Source organism: Saimiri boliviensis, chromosome 18 (genome assembly GCF_048565385.1).
Source record: "Saimiri boliviensis isolate mSaiBol1 chromosome 18, mSaiBol1.pri, whole genome shotgun sequence".
Classification (NCBI taxonomy): Eukaryota; Metazoa; Chordata; class Mammalia; order Primates; family Cebidae; genus Saimiri; species Saimiri boliviensis.
In genome coordinates this window covers 6201223-6214710 of record NC_133466.1, presented here as the reverse complement: position 1 = coordinate 6214710, position 13488 = coordinate 6201223, and positions in this window count along the sequence as shown.

Below are 13488 nucleotides of genomic sequence, written 5' to 3'. Positions count from 1 at the left end.
AGGTGCCATTTATTTTGTAGATGGTGAGGAGCGGCAGTCCAGGGATGTGAAGGTATTTCTAAGGTCACGTGGTTAGGAGGCCAGCAGAGGCCACTGTTTTACACTACATCACTTGTACCCTTTTGTATCTTGCTCTGGGTCTCAGGAACCTCACTGTGAATTTCAAAAGGCTTGGACTAAAACCCAGTGCTTTTCAACGGGATGCAGTACTGGGCTCTGAGGAGGTGTGCGACACGAAGGTGGGTGGTTTAGTGTCATGAAGACTGGGAGGGGACCTTCTGGCTTATAGTAGGTGGGCTAGGCACGTGCAGCCCCCTGTAGTGTGGGCCAGGCTGACTGATGACCAAGCATTTTGCTCCAAATGCCCATTGGTTCCTGTTTAGGAACATGGGCCCACATGAACCCCAAGTTTCTTCAGACAGTAGAATCCGATCACTCAGCCTTCACTGAGTCCCAGCTGACGAGGAGGGTTCTTTACATGGATGTCTGCCCGGTGGGAGGACATGCCCCTTTTGAGGACACGCTGGCCCTGCCTGGCTCAGGACTGGCTCCCGGGAGATGATTCTGTTGTGGGCTTACATCCCCCAGGCAGGGATGATCCAGCTGTGGGTGGGCACCTGGCCAAGCTGGCTGTGGGAAATCTGACCACATGCACCCACAGGCACTGCCACACGTGAACTCAGGGGCTGTGGATGGTCATCTTCTACTTACCACGTGCCTTGAGGGGCTGAGAAGGTCAGTTTGCAAAGATAGAGGGTAGGAGCTCACCATAGATGCCTCCTAGTTTCCCAGGGACCTTCCTTGTGGGTCACCTGCTTTCCTGTCCTTGGCTTCCATGAACCAGCTCTGTCTCCCTGCAATCCCTCCTCTTTGGCTGAAGTCAACTGGGAATGTTTGCTGTTTTTTGAAATGAATAAGCCTAAGCAAGAGAAGAGGAATGTGGAAAATGAACCACACTTCAGACCCGCTTGAAAAAATAAAAAGTTAAACTTAATACAGATGTGAAGATCCCCATCTTAGACTCCACAGGAGGTTAATATTTTTAGAGTAGAAAATTTTAGCTTTCATTGTTCAAGGTGAATTTTCCATAATTACGAAGGCAAATTATCTGTGAGTCTGGAAGCTATCATTACTGAAAACAAGTTCAATTAGAAAATGTCCTGGTTTTCCCAATTTTAAGATTTTTTTTTTCTTGTAATCCTTTTTTGACATTGGTCTTGTCATTTCTCTTGAAATGCAGCCAATATTTACCTATTTGTTGTGCAGCTAATTTTAATAAAATGGAAATGCATTGTCGTAACTGAACTACATTTTGAAGAACCTGGGTGCTTTCTTACTTAATAGCTATGGATCAGGTAACTATTACCTATGAATGCTTGTCAATTTTGTGTGTTTTTCTCAGGCAAGAAGAACAGATATTTTCCTTGTATGTAGATTATCATAGCTTAAGTGTTCCAGCTTAATTATCTTCAAGGCTTTATCTTCAGAAGAGTAACTGAACTGCTTGGAAATAATGGTTTCAGCACTGACTAATAAAATTACACATAAAAAGTTTTATCTTCTGATGCTGAAAGGAATCATGACAGCGTTAGACATTTGCTCTACTCTTATTTTTATAATTATAAGTATTAGATCCCATCATCTTGAAAAAAGAATACACTTAATTTATTAGAAAAAAACCAGATTGAATTTGTTGCACAATAACCAGATGATCAACTTCTCAAACAAGCAGGAAAATTCTCTGAGATTTGAGAATTCCCTGAAACGTTTTTGCTGAGTTGAATTTTGAGCTGAATCATCCACAGTCTAGATCAGGTGTCCCCAAACTTTTTACACAGGGGGCCAGTTCACTGTCCCTCAGCCTGTTGGAGGGCCACCACGTACAGTGCTCCTCTCACTGACCACCAGTGAAAGAGGTGCCCCTTCCTGAAGTGCGGCGAGGGGCCAGATAAATGGCCTCACAGGGCCGCATGCGTGTAGTTTGGGGATGCCTGGTCTAGATAACTTGGAGTACCTGGCAACCATAGCCCGGACTCTGCAGAGCCCTGCTGTACTTCAGGGCTCAGTCTCAGTTCTTCATATCTGAATCCACTTCATTCATTCAGTCATTTGCTCATACCTCTGGGGGCCAAGGGAAGGACTAATTCAGCGGAGTCAGATTTCTTGTGGTCCAAAACCTCATGCTGACAGTGTGTGTGTGTGTGTGTGTGTGTGTGTGTGAGAGAGAGAGAGAGAGAGAGAGAGAGAGAGAGAGAGAGAGAGAGAGACAGAGATAGTTGAAAGGCAGGGGAATGGATGGTCAGAGGGTAGTCTGTGCTGGTAGCTCTGTCTGCCCAGACACCCCAATGCATCACGTCTATGCAGAGATTGTCTCTCAAGCACCAGGTGCATTTTAGTGGCTGCCTTGGCAGCCTCACTCTTTCACTTCTGAGTTGTGGGGCTTGATACGGTGCTTCCCACAGGTGCCCATGTGCTGACTGCTGGAACCTGAGAAGGTGGGAACTTACATGTTGAAAAGGGACTTTGCAGGTGTGATTAAGTTAGGGATTTGGGGATGAGAAGATTTTCGGAATTATCTCGGTGGGTCCAGTATAGTTACCAGGGTCCTTAAGATAGAAGAGGGGACAGGAGGGTGAGAGAAGGGGATGAGACAGTAGAAGCAGATATGGGAGTGACACCGGGCACTAACCCAGGGAAGACCAGGGACACGGGTTCTCTTCCGCAGCCTCCACAAAGAAAGGGGTATGGGATTCGTGTTGTTTTAAGCCACGAAGTTTGCGGTGCATTGTTACAGCTGCCATGTGAAATCAGTACAGACAGTCCACTAAACCTCAGCTAATTCCATATTTAAAAATGAGGCTAACGATGCCCAGATCATGACGGGATGAGATGTTAGGCTTGCGAACGTGTTTAGAAACCGAAACAACACATTTGGCCGTGGAAACCTTTACCGTGTGATCTTTCTTCAATGCCAAGGGGCCATCAGGTGTAGCCCTGGAGCCAAACCACTGGGCTTTGATCACTTGATTTCTGTTTTTTGTGCCAATGCCATTCCATTGTGTAGTGGAGGCTTACTTACTCTTTCCCTCTTTTGCGCTCAGTGATTCTTGGGGAGACCTTTTGGGTAATCTCCCCTGACTCTTCCCCTCTGTCTTTTTTTCTTCTCTCTCTCTCTCTCTCTCTCTCTCTCTCTCTCTCTCTCTTTCTCGCTCTCTTTTTGTTGAGACAGGGTCTTTCTGTGTAGCCCAGGATGGAGTGCAGTGGCATGATCACAGCTCACTGCAGCTTTGACCTCCTGGGCTCAAGAGATCCTTCTGCTTCAGCCTCTTGAGCAGCTGAGACTACAGGTATGCACCACCACACCCTGCTAATTTTTAAAATTTTTAGGAGAGATAAGGTCTCACTATGTTGCCCAGGCTGATCTTGAACTCCCGAGCTCAAGTGATCCTCTTGCCTTGGCCTCCCAAAGTTCTGGAATTACAGGCACGAGTCACCATTCCCAGTCCGATTTCTGTGTCTTGACCCCAGTCTCCCATCAGTCTCTTCTTGTCCCTGGTTCTCTCAATGCAAATTTTTCATACAAAAAGTACCACTTGCCTTCCACAGCCTCTCCCTCCATCTCCACTACAGGACCCTTCGCTTCTCCCAAGGTTAAAGCCCCTTCCTGCAGCTATTCATCCATTCCTGGTCCTTTAGACTGGTATTCTTCAATGTTTTTGCCCCATTCCTATGGTAGTTCTAGTTTTTCATGAAGTTTCAGGTATTTTTTTCTGAATCCCTGAAAAGAGATCAGGGTTGCCAGGACCTCAAAGAATGATATGTCCCTATGGCCCATATTAAAGGCATTACTGTTACTATTAATTACTGTTACTATTACTGTTTATGCAGAGTGGACAGTGAGCTTATCTATACTTGAATGTCTTGGGTAGGGATGGACACTATAGATGATATTCTGGCTCTCGGAATATTCAGGCCAAAGTATGGCCACTGAATTAAATGTTATAACCCCAAATATCTTTGGGTGAAATTCACAGGTACCTGGTTGCAAAAGCTATTTTTCAGAAAAGAAATAAAGGTGTTTTTTTTTTGGCCAATTTCTCCTCATGAGGAAAATGCTTTTGCCTTTTGGGATCCGAATATATGCTGTCATTTATGCATTTGTAAGCTTCGTCTCCATGCTGTGCTTCGGTTGAAACAGCTCATGTATGTGGCTGGTAATCCTGCTGCTGCCCGGGTGGGAACCTTGCCACACAGCCATACTTGCGGGTCCCCACCTCGCTGCAGCTTAATTAGGGAATTAATTTTTTTCTGAAGACTTCTGGTTCACTGGATTTAATAGACTGAAGAGTTTTCTAATGTTATTTTATTGGTAATAAGCTCTTCAGTGTGATTTAGTATTTGAAATTATTTAAAGTAAGGAGTCATATTAACTGGAATGAACATCACTTTTTATGCTAATGTTTTGCAGGACATCGATTCTGGATATCATTTTTGCTTTCATTTGGAAGATGCTGGCATAGTTTCACAGTATTTTATTGACATGTGCATTAAGCCTACATAGGAGTATCTATTAATAGTTCTTCCTCTGTGACCCATTTAAATGCTGCACAATTTTGAGCCAGATCATTCTTTGCTGTTGGGGGCAGCCCTGAATACTGTAGATATATTAGTTCATTCTCATGCTGCTATAAAATACCCCAGTCTTGAGTATTTTTATAAAGAAAAGAGGCTTAATTGACTCACAGTTCTGCATGGCTTGGGAGACCTCAGGAAACTTCTAATCATGGTGGAAGGCACCTCTTCACTAGGTGGCAGGAGAGAGAATGAGTGCCAAGATCTCATAAAACCCTCAGATCTCATGAGAACTCACTTACTCTCATAAGAACAGCATGGGGGTAACTGCCCCCAAGATTCAACAACCTCCAGGTCCTTCCCATGACACACGGGAATTATGGGAACTACAATTAAAAATGAGATTTAGGTGGAGACACAATCAACCCATATCATGCTACCCTTGGTCCTTCCCAGATCTCATGTTCATATGTTTCAAAACACAATCATGCCTTTTCAACAGTCCCCCAGAGTCTTAACTCATTCCAGCATTAACCCAAAAGACTAAGTCCAAAGTCTCATCTGAGTCAAGGCGAGTCCCTTCTACCTATGAGCCTATAAAATCAAAAGCAAGTTAGTTACTTCCTAGATACAGTAGAGGGTACAGGCATTGGGTAAATACACCTGTTCCAAATGGGAAAAGTTGGCCAAAACAAAGGGGCTGCAGGTCCCATGCAAGTCTAAAGTCAAATAGGGCAGTCATTAAACCTTAAAGTTCCAAAGTAATCTTCTTGGACTCCATGTCTCACATTCAGGTCATGTTGATGCAAGAGGTGGACTCTCAGTCTGGGCAGCTCTGTCCCTGTGGCTTTGTGGGGTATAGAAACCCTTCCAAGCAGCTCTCACAGAGTAGTGCTGAGTGTCTGTAGCTTTTCCAAGGACACAGTGCAAGCTGTCGGCGGATCTTCTATTCTGGGGTCTGGAGGATGGTGGCTGTCTTCTCACAGCCTCACCAGGCAGTGCCCCAGTGGGGACTCTGTGTGGGGGCTCTGACCCAACATTTCCCTTCCATACTGCATAGCACGGGTCCTCTGTGAAGGCTCTGCCCCTGCAGCAAACTTCTGTCCGGACATCATTCCACACATCCTCTGAAATCTAGGCAGAGGTTCCCAAACCTCAGTTCTTGTCTTCTGTGCACTTGCACCACCAACAGCAGCTGGAAGCTACCAAGGCTGAGGGCTTGTGCCTTCTGAAGCAACGACCCAAGCTGTACCTTGGTCCCTTTTGGCCATGGCTGTAGTGGCTGGGACACAGGACACCAAGTCCTAAGGCTGCACACAGCAGCAGGTCCTTGACCCAGCCCACATAACCAAACCATTTTACCCTGCTAGGCCTCTGGGCCTGTGATGGGAGGAGCTGCTGCAAAGGTCTCTGACATGCCCTGGAGACATTTTCTCCATTGTCTTGGCAATTAATATTTGGCTTCTCATTATTTATGTGAATTTCTGTAACCAGCTTGAATTTCTTTCCAGAAAATGGGTTTTTCTTTTCTATTACATTATTAGACTGAAAATTTTTTAAACTTCTGTGCTTTGCTTCCTCTTGAATGCTTTGCTACTTAGATTTTTTTTTTTCTGCCAAACACCCTAAACCATCTTTCTCAAGTTGAAAGTTGCACAGATCTCTAGGGTAGGGGTAAAATGCCTCCAGTATCTTTGCTAAAACATGGCAAGAGTCACCTTAACTCCAGTTCCCAACAAGTTCCTCGTCTCCATCTGAGACTCTCATCCTGGACTTCATTGTCTATATCACTATCAGCATTTTGGTCAAAGCCATTTAACAAGTCTCTAGGAAGTTCCAAACTTTCCCACATTTTCCTATCTTCTTTTGAGCTCTCCAAATTGTTTCAACCTCTGCTGTTACCCAGTTCCAAAGTCGCTTCCACATTTTCAGGTATCCTTACAGCAGGACCCACTCCTGGTGCTGTATTAGTTCGATTTCACACTGCTATGAAGAAATGTATGGAACTAGGTGTTTTATAAAGAGGTTTAATTGATTTGCAGTTCTGCATGGCTGCGCAGGCCTCAGGAAACTTACAATCATGGTGAAGGCACCTCTTCACAGGGCAGCAGGAGAGAAAACGAGTGCCAAGCAAAGTGGGGAAAGTCCCTTATAAAACTGTAAGATCTCATGAGAACTCACTCACTAACAAGAGAACAGCATGGGGGTAACCACTCCCAAGATTCAACTACCTCCCGTTGGGGCCCTCCCATGACATGTGGCAATTATGAGAACTACAATTTAAGATAAGATTTGGGCGAGGACACAGCCAAACCATATCAGATATTTAGCAGCATCCCTGGTCTCAACACACTAGTTATTGTATACATCCTCCTTGTTCAGGTTGTAACAACTGAAAATATTTACCCCCAGCTGTGAGAATGTCTCCAGACATTGCCAGTGTCTCCCCAGGGAGGGAAGAGGAAATGCTCTGCTCCTCCTTTGGGAACCATGAGGGTAGATTAAGGGCTTTATGTGTTGGCTGCCCTCTGTCTTGTTCGTATTGGTGCTGTGTTCTGTTAACATCTATTACCATAGCTTGGTGTAAGGCCAGCCTGCTTCCTGCCCTCAGTGCTCTCCACTTATGGTGATTGCACCCACTTTGCTTTTGATGGGTGAATGTTGCCACCCAGCCTCTATTATTTCTAGATCCTGCCATGCCTGTTGCTATCAGGGAGCCTGCTTCTGCAGTGGCTTCCTTTATGCCCAGCCCTGTCCTGCAGAGGATGGACAGAGCCATGCTACTTACCACTGCTGGGCCCCTCTCATCAGCACTTCCTTATTGCCTTGTTAAAGGCAATGCCCTCATTGCACTTTTTTGGACTCTCATGGTGTATCCACTGTGGCATGCCCTCAACTCTAGGCCCCTGGGCCCCACATCCACTTTTTGCTATGGTGGGTCTGGCATTTTGGCCTCAGTCAATATGGGCACCATCTTCTTCAAGGTTCCAAAAGCCATCCTAGCAGCTTGGTGGTATCGTCTCCTGAGGTCTTTCCTAGAGTGTTAAGTCCTGTATCGTAAGATCATTTTCCTGTATCAATAAACTTTCTCTTGCCCAACTTCATTTTCTGCTCCTGCTAGTGCTTTCTTGCTTCGATCTAACACTCAAATCCAGTCTCCTACACATTCTCTGTACATGTTGGCCAAGTCCTGCGGGTCCTTTGTGGAGAGCCCTTTACTCCACTATCAGGCTCAGCACTTTCCCCACCAGCTTATGGGTGATTCTAGCCTAGTCATGAGTTTGGTGGCCATGAGGACAGGTGGAACTTCTCTTGGAATAGGTGTGTGTTATCTTACCAAACAGAGCCTCTGCATCATCTTCAAGCTCCAGGGGTACTAGTCTTCAACGGGGAGGAGAAGGCCAGTCTTGCAAGCCCATAGGCATCAGGGGAATCTGGGATTTTAAGATCTTTAAGCACATTCCACCCATGACTCAGGATCCATTTCTCCTTCAATCAGACCCTGACCTTGGCACAGCACACCTGCTGACAGTGAGAATTTAGATTTGTGTGGGGTTCTGCTAGGCTAATAATAAACCCTGGGCATTTCTTCAGCTTCTTCTGTTTGCAGTCCGTACGAAATCAGAGTCTTCTTTATTTTTTATTTTTGTTTTTTGAGACGGAGTCTCACTCTGTCTCTCGGGCCAGAGTGTAGTGGCGCGATCTTGGCTCACTGCAACCTCTGCCTCCCAAGTTCAAGCAATTCTCCTTCCTCAGCCTCCCGAGTACCTGGGATTACAGGCACCCACCGCTATGCCCAGCTAAGTTTTTGTGTTTTTAGTAGAGACGGGGTTTCACCATGTTGGCAGGCTGATCTTGAACTCCCGACCTCATGATTCACCCACCTTGGCCTTCCAAAGTGCTGTGATTACAGGCGTAAGCCACCACACTTGGCTCCTAAGACTTCTTTATTTTTATAAAATAAACCAGAGCTACCCATATGGGCCTGGGTTTCGTGCTTAACCTTGAGTTCTACTTAATCACCCCCAGCCTTGCTTTATTTCTGTCTGTAGCCTAGATTTCCACAGCAGCAGCTATCTGATCCCATTGTGTTTATAACTACTCTTTCCCCCACATTTCTTGGCTATCTGACTCAGTCACTTCGTGGTTCCCACACTGAGCATTCTTTTCACAGGTGTAGCACCCCGCTTCCCCAGGGTGAGCGCTCTAACACCCGCACACTGCTGCACCTCAGCGGGGCTCCATGCTGCACCTGTGTGCTGCACCTGTGATCCACGTGTTCAGCTGGCTGGCAGGTGATCCAGCTCTGAACCCTGTGCCAAGGCCTGCTTTGCTCCCACTGCTCCTGACGCGACTCTCAGGTCAGTTTCCCAGAAGCTGCTTCTAAGGTAGAGATGAGAATGCAGGGTGATACTGAGCCATGCCTTGTAATGATACTGTGTGGGAGTGAATGGGGCAGGAGGGGGCAGAGGGAAAACTCGGGCCATGATTGAGGCAGGACAATGCTCCATGGATCCTACAGCAAGCTTTGGAGACGGGATGGAAGATTCTGCAGAGTTGTCCCAAGTTGGGACCAGAGGACCAGGCATTTTTTGGGTATGTGCTGCCCCCCTGCATAGCTCCTTTAGGCTGAGAGCAGTCTTTTTGGGGGCTCAGAATTGAGAGTTGAGTCTATTGCGAACACTCTCAGCAGGTGGGAGAATGAGCACTTCAGTCCCCAGAGGGTGGGGGATGGGGGTGGTTCACTGCGGAGCCTCCCACAGAAACCAACCTTAGCTCTTGGCCAGATGTCTTAGTTACCTCAGGATGCCTTAAAAGAATACCACAGCCCGGGAGGGTCAGCAACAGAAAATTACATTCTAACAGTTCTGGAGGCTGGAAATCTGAGGTCGAGGTGCCAGGGCTGGCTCCTTCTGAGGTCTCTCCCCTTGGCTTTTGCTCCCTGTGTCTCCACAGGGCCATCCCCTTGTGTGTGTCTGTGTCTTAATCTCTTCTTCTTATAAGGACACCAGCCATAATAGATTAGGGCCCAACACTTACAGACCTCATTGAAAGTTAAGCCTCATTAGAGACCCTGTCTCCACATACAGTGGTGTTGGGGGTCAGGCCTTCAGCATACAGATTTGGCAAAGACATGATCTGGTCCATAGCCCTAGATGAGCAGGCTGGCTCTGCAGAAAGAATCATGGATCTGAAATTTTGGGAACAATGACTTGAAAGTGAATTGGAAGAGTTTACCTGTGTAGAGAGTGGGACCAGGGAAAATAATTAAGGACTCAACAAAACCCATTTCTGAAAGCTGTCAGGCTGCTGAGAATCGAGAAGTCCTATCAGCTGGCCCATAGTGCAGCCTTCTGAGCTGCAGAGGCTCTTTGAATACCAACATCCACTGACCTTTTCATCAAAGAGAGGGGCTGCAGAGGGTGACACGCAGGCTCTGCAGGCCAGCCAGCCCGTCCTCATCTGCAGGGCAGGCTTAGGCATTTAATTGGGCTGAAGGGAACTTCGAGTTATAAAATGACCTTTTCATCCACACATAGGGAATAATTTAAACCTTAAGAATAGCAGCAGCTTCAGGTATGTTTGTAGCACTTGGAATTAGAAGATGTGGCAAGACAGAGATCCACAGGACCATCACGGGTGGATTTTACCTGTCCCCGTCCGTCGCCTGTATTCTTCCCTTCTCTCCTGTTGGCTGATGCCTTTTGGAAGAGTCACCTCACCTAGTGTCGAGATGGCATGGAAGGCTGCATGCATGAAACACAAATTATTTCAGATTAGAGGGAGACATAGAGGGAGGGGGGGGGAGAGAGAGAGAGAGAGAGAGAGAGAGGGAGAAAGAGAGAAAGAGAGAGAGGGATAGAGAGAGAGAGAGAGAAAGAGAGACAGAGGGATAGAGAGAGAGAGAGGGAGAGAGAGAGAGAGAGAGAAAGAGAGACAGAGGGATAGAGAGAGAGAGAGAGAGAGAGAGAGAGAGAGAACACAAGTCAAGAACACCAAAGTTTCCATAACTTTAAGAAATAATGAAACATACACATCTACTATATAGACTGGCTAATTAAGAGTGACCAGGAGCATGGAGCAGAGGTGGGGTAAGAAGTGGAGGCAGCGTGGTGTTTGTGCAATATTCTTTGCTAAAATCCTGGAAGATCACAGCCAAACATTTCCGTTAATTACTATTTTTTAATTCAAAAAGGCAGTAAAACCCAAATATCTAGGTTTAAAGCAGGTGTGATTCATGGGAAAAATTTTTAACATTTTAGAAAACCGGATTAGAATTTGACAGCAGTTGTTAAAAATGCCCTTTCCCCCTCATTTTTCAAAAGAGAAAATCCTTACCTGTTGGCATGGGAAAGAGAACCTAATTTCACAGAACGAAAGAGCTTTCTTTCTTACAGCAACATTCACACTTAGTGACCGCTAGGGTATTTATTTATTCAGAAGTGGTTTCAGGTGCCGACTCAGTGCTGGGCACTGTGCCAGGCGTGGGCAAGGAAAAATAAGCAGGGTGGTGTGGCCTGGACTCTGCCTCTCTCCAGAGGCTTGAAATCCAGAAGGTGGGAGACACACACATTCATGCAACATTACAGCAAGCACTTCCTCCCAGGAGGGATTTGGAGAATTAGGTTGCACGTCCATATCATAGATAGAACCTGCATAGCCTCCTGGCACCGGGCCTCATCACGGCCTGTGGTTGGCAGCAGGCTAGAGTCTGCAGGAATATTCAAGCTCAGGGTAGCAGCGAAGGAGGTGAGGAGTCAGAGATAGGACTCCCTGGGCTCACCCGACAAGCTAGAGATGCTGAGGCTGGGACGGCTGTGTAGACACCGAGGCTGTACAGTTGGCTTTGGGCTGGGAAGCAGTGAAGACGGAAGATGGGGCCTCGCCACCAAGGCCAGGCTCTGCAGTGTCCGTTCCAAGGAGGGTGACCACATTCTTTGTCTGTGCTGGATTAAAACAGCACTATTCCTGCAGAGGCGAGGAAATGAATCAGGAGGTAAGTTCTTTTTAAAAGTCCCCACATTCCCAGAAATTATACACGAATGATGCATTTGGTATGAAAGTCTGAAGAAAAGCCCTGGGTCATTAATATATAGTGTCCCTATAAATAATCTCAAAGACAGCTTGGGCCAACTCTGCCCCTTCAGGCAGGATCATGCTCTCAAAAAGATGAAAATAATTGTCCATATATATATATATATATATATCCATAAATTATAGAACCACACGTCTGTATTTTAATTCAGCCAGGCTGAAGTTTTCCCCAAGATATAATATATGAAGCTGTAGATCTAATTCTTCTGAAGTTCCTTCAAAATTTATTTCCTGGCTCAATATATTTCGTGTATATAGTTTTGCTTAGGTTGGCAGATGCAAGGCTTTAATATTCTGTATGACCAGTGGAGAAAATCAGACACTGAGCAATGGAGCAGCTTCGCCAAGGTCATACAGAAAACGATTTCTCACGTCCAGGATCCAAGGTCTAAGCTTCTGGTTCAGAACCCCATTTGTCACGTAACAGAGTGTTGGGCTAACCTGAGAAAAGTCGAATGCTGGGGCACCTGGCAGCTATTTACATGAGACTGACATACATGTGTAAAAGTAAAGCACAGCCCACCCAGCAGCCTGGAAAGGAGGTGGAAAGGGAGGGAAACACTGCATCAGGTGGCGTTTCTCAAACCTGACTGCTCATCAGAGCCACAGGAAGAGGTGGAAAGATCGTTCATTTGCTGTCCTTGTCCCTGGATACGCTGTGAAGACGTCCAGGGAGTCTTTGCAGTTCTTGGTCTGATAACTGGTCTTGTTGCAGTACTCGTCCCAGGAGGATCAACAGGGCCAGGAGATGTGGTCCCAGGGCCCATCTGTGGGAGAGGATGCAATGTATGTTCAGGCCGGGTGCTGCTTGACAGCCAGCGCTCTTGTGCTCGGGACCTGGTGGGTTGCACACTCAGACCCGTCTTGTGTCACTGGCGAGCACCAATTTCCAGGGCAGCTTGGCTCTCCCTTTGTGGCAATGCTGAACATTCATTTTGTGTTCTCTGTATTGGGACAACTCTACAACTCATTAACAGGAGAGCGTTATTTTACTAAAGATATCCTGGGGATATACAGAGGATAAAATTGCATGCCACAAGGCAAACCTCGAGGAAATCCCCTTTAAGCTACTTCTGTTTCCCTGAAAATTCCACGAGTGCTACAAGCACCAAGTGCCAAGACTGCATGGCTTAAACAACCGAATGTATCCCCTGGCAGTTCTGGAGGCTGAAGGTGTGAGGTCAAGGGGCAGCAGGCTGGTTTCTCTGAGACTTCTGTCCTTGGCTTGTGGATACCGTCTTCTTGCTGTATCCTCACAGGGATGTCCCTCTGTGTGTGTCTGCGCTTTAATCTGTTCCTCTTATAAGAACACCAGTCCTGTTGGATTAGGGCCCATCCTGGTGACCTTGTTTTAATGTAATCACCTCTTTAAGACCTTATCTCCAAATAAATCACCTCTTTAAGACCTTATCTCACGTTTTGAGATATTGAAGGTTAGGACTTAAATGTATGAATTCTGGAGGAAGACAGTCAGCTCCGACCGTAACCCATCCTCTCCGCAGTAGCCTTTATAGTCCCTTGGTTGGTCCCAAAGAATTGCTGAGTCTACCTAGCAAAGCCTCAGCCCAGCCCTGCACCTCCAATCCTGCCCCTTCACTTGGAACCTCAGCACTAACTGCTGTGCCACCAAGCCCACGCTGCTGCAGCCCTTGATGTGTCTTTGTGCTGTTAGAAAATGCAGGTCTGTTCCGGAGCCAGCCAGTGGAGCGCAGGCGGACTCTCCATGTCCCCTCTGCACGGTCTGCAGAGCGGCAGCAGGGACCCCGTGGAGGCTGACACGGGGAGGCCCCTTCTACAACTCGAGGCTCTGGGAGCTCCTGC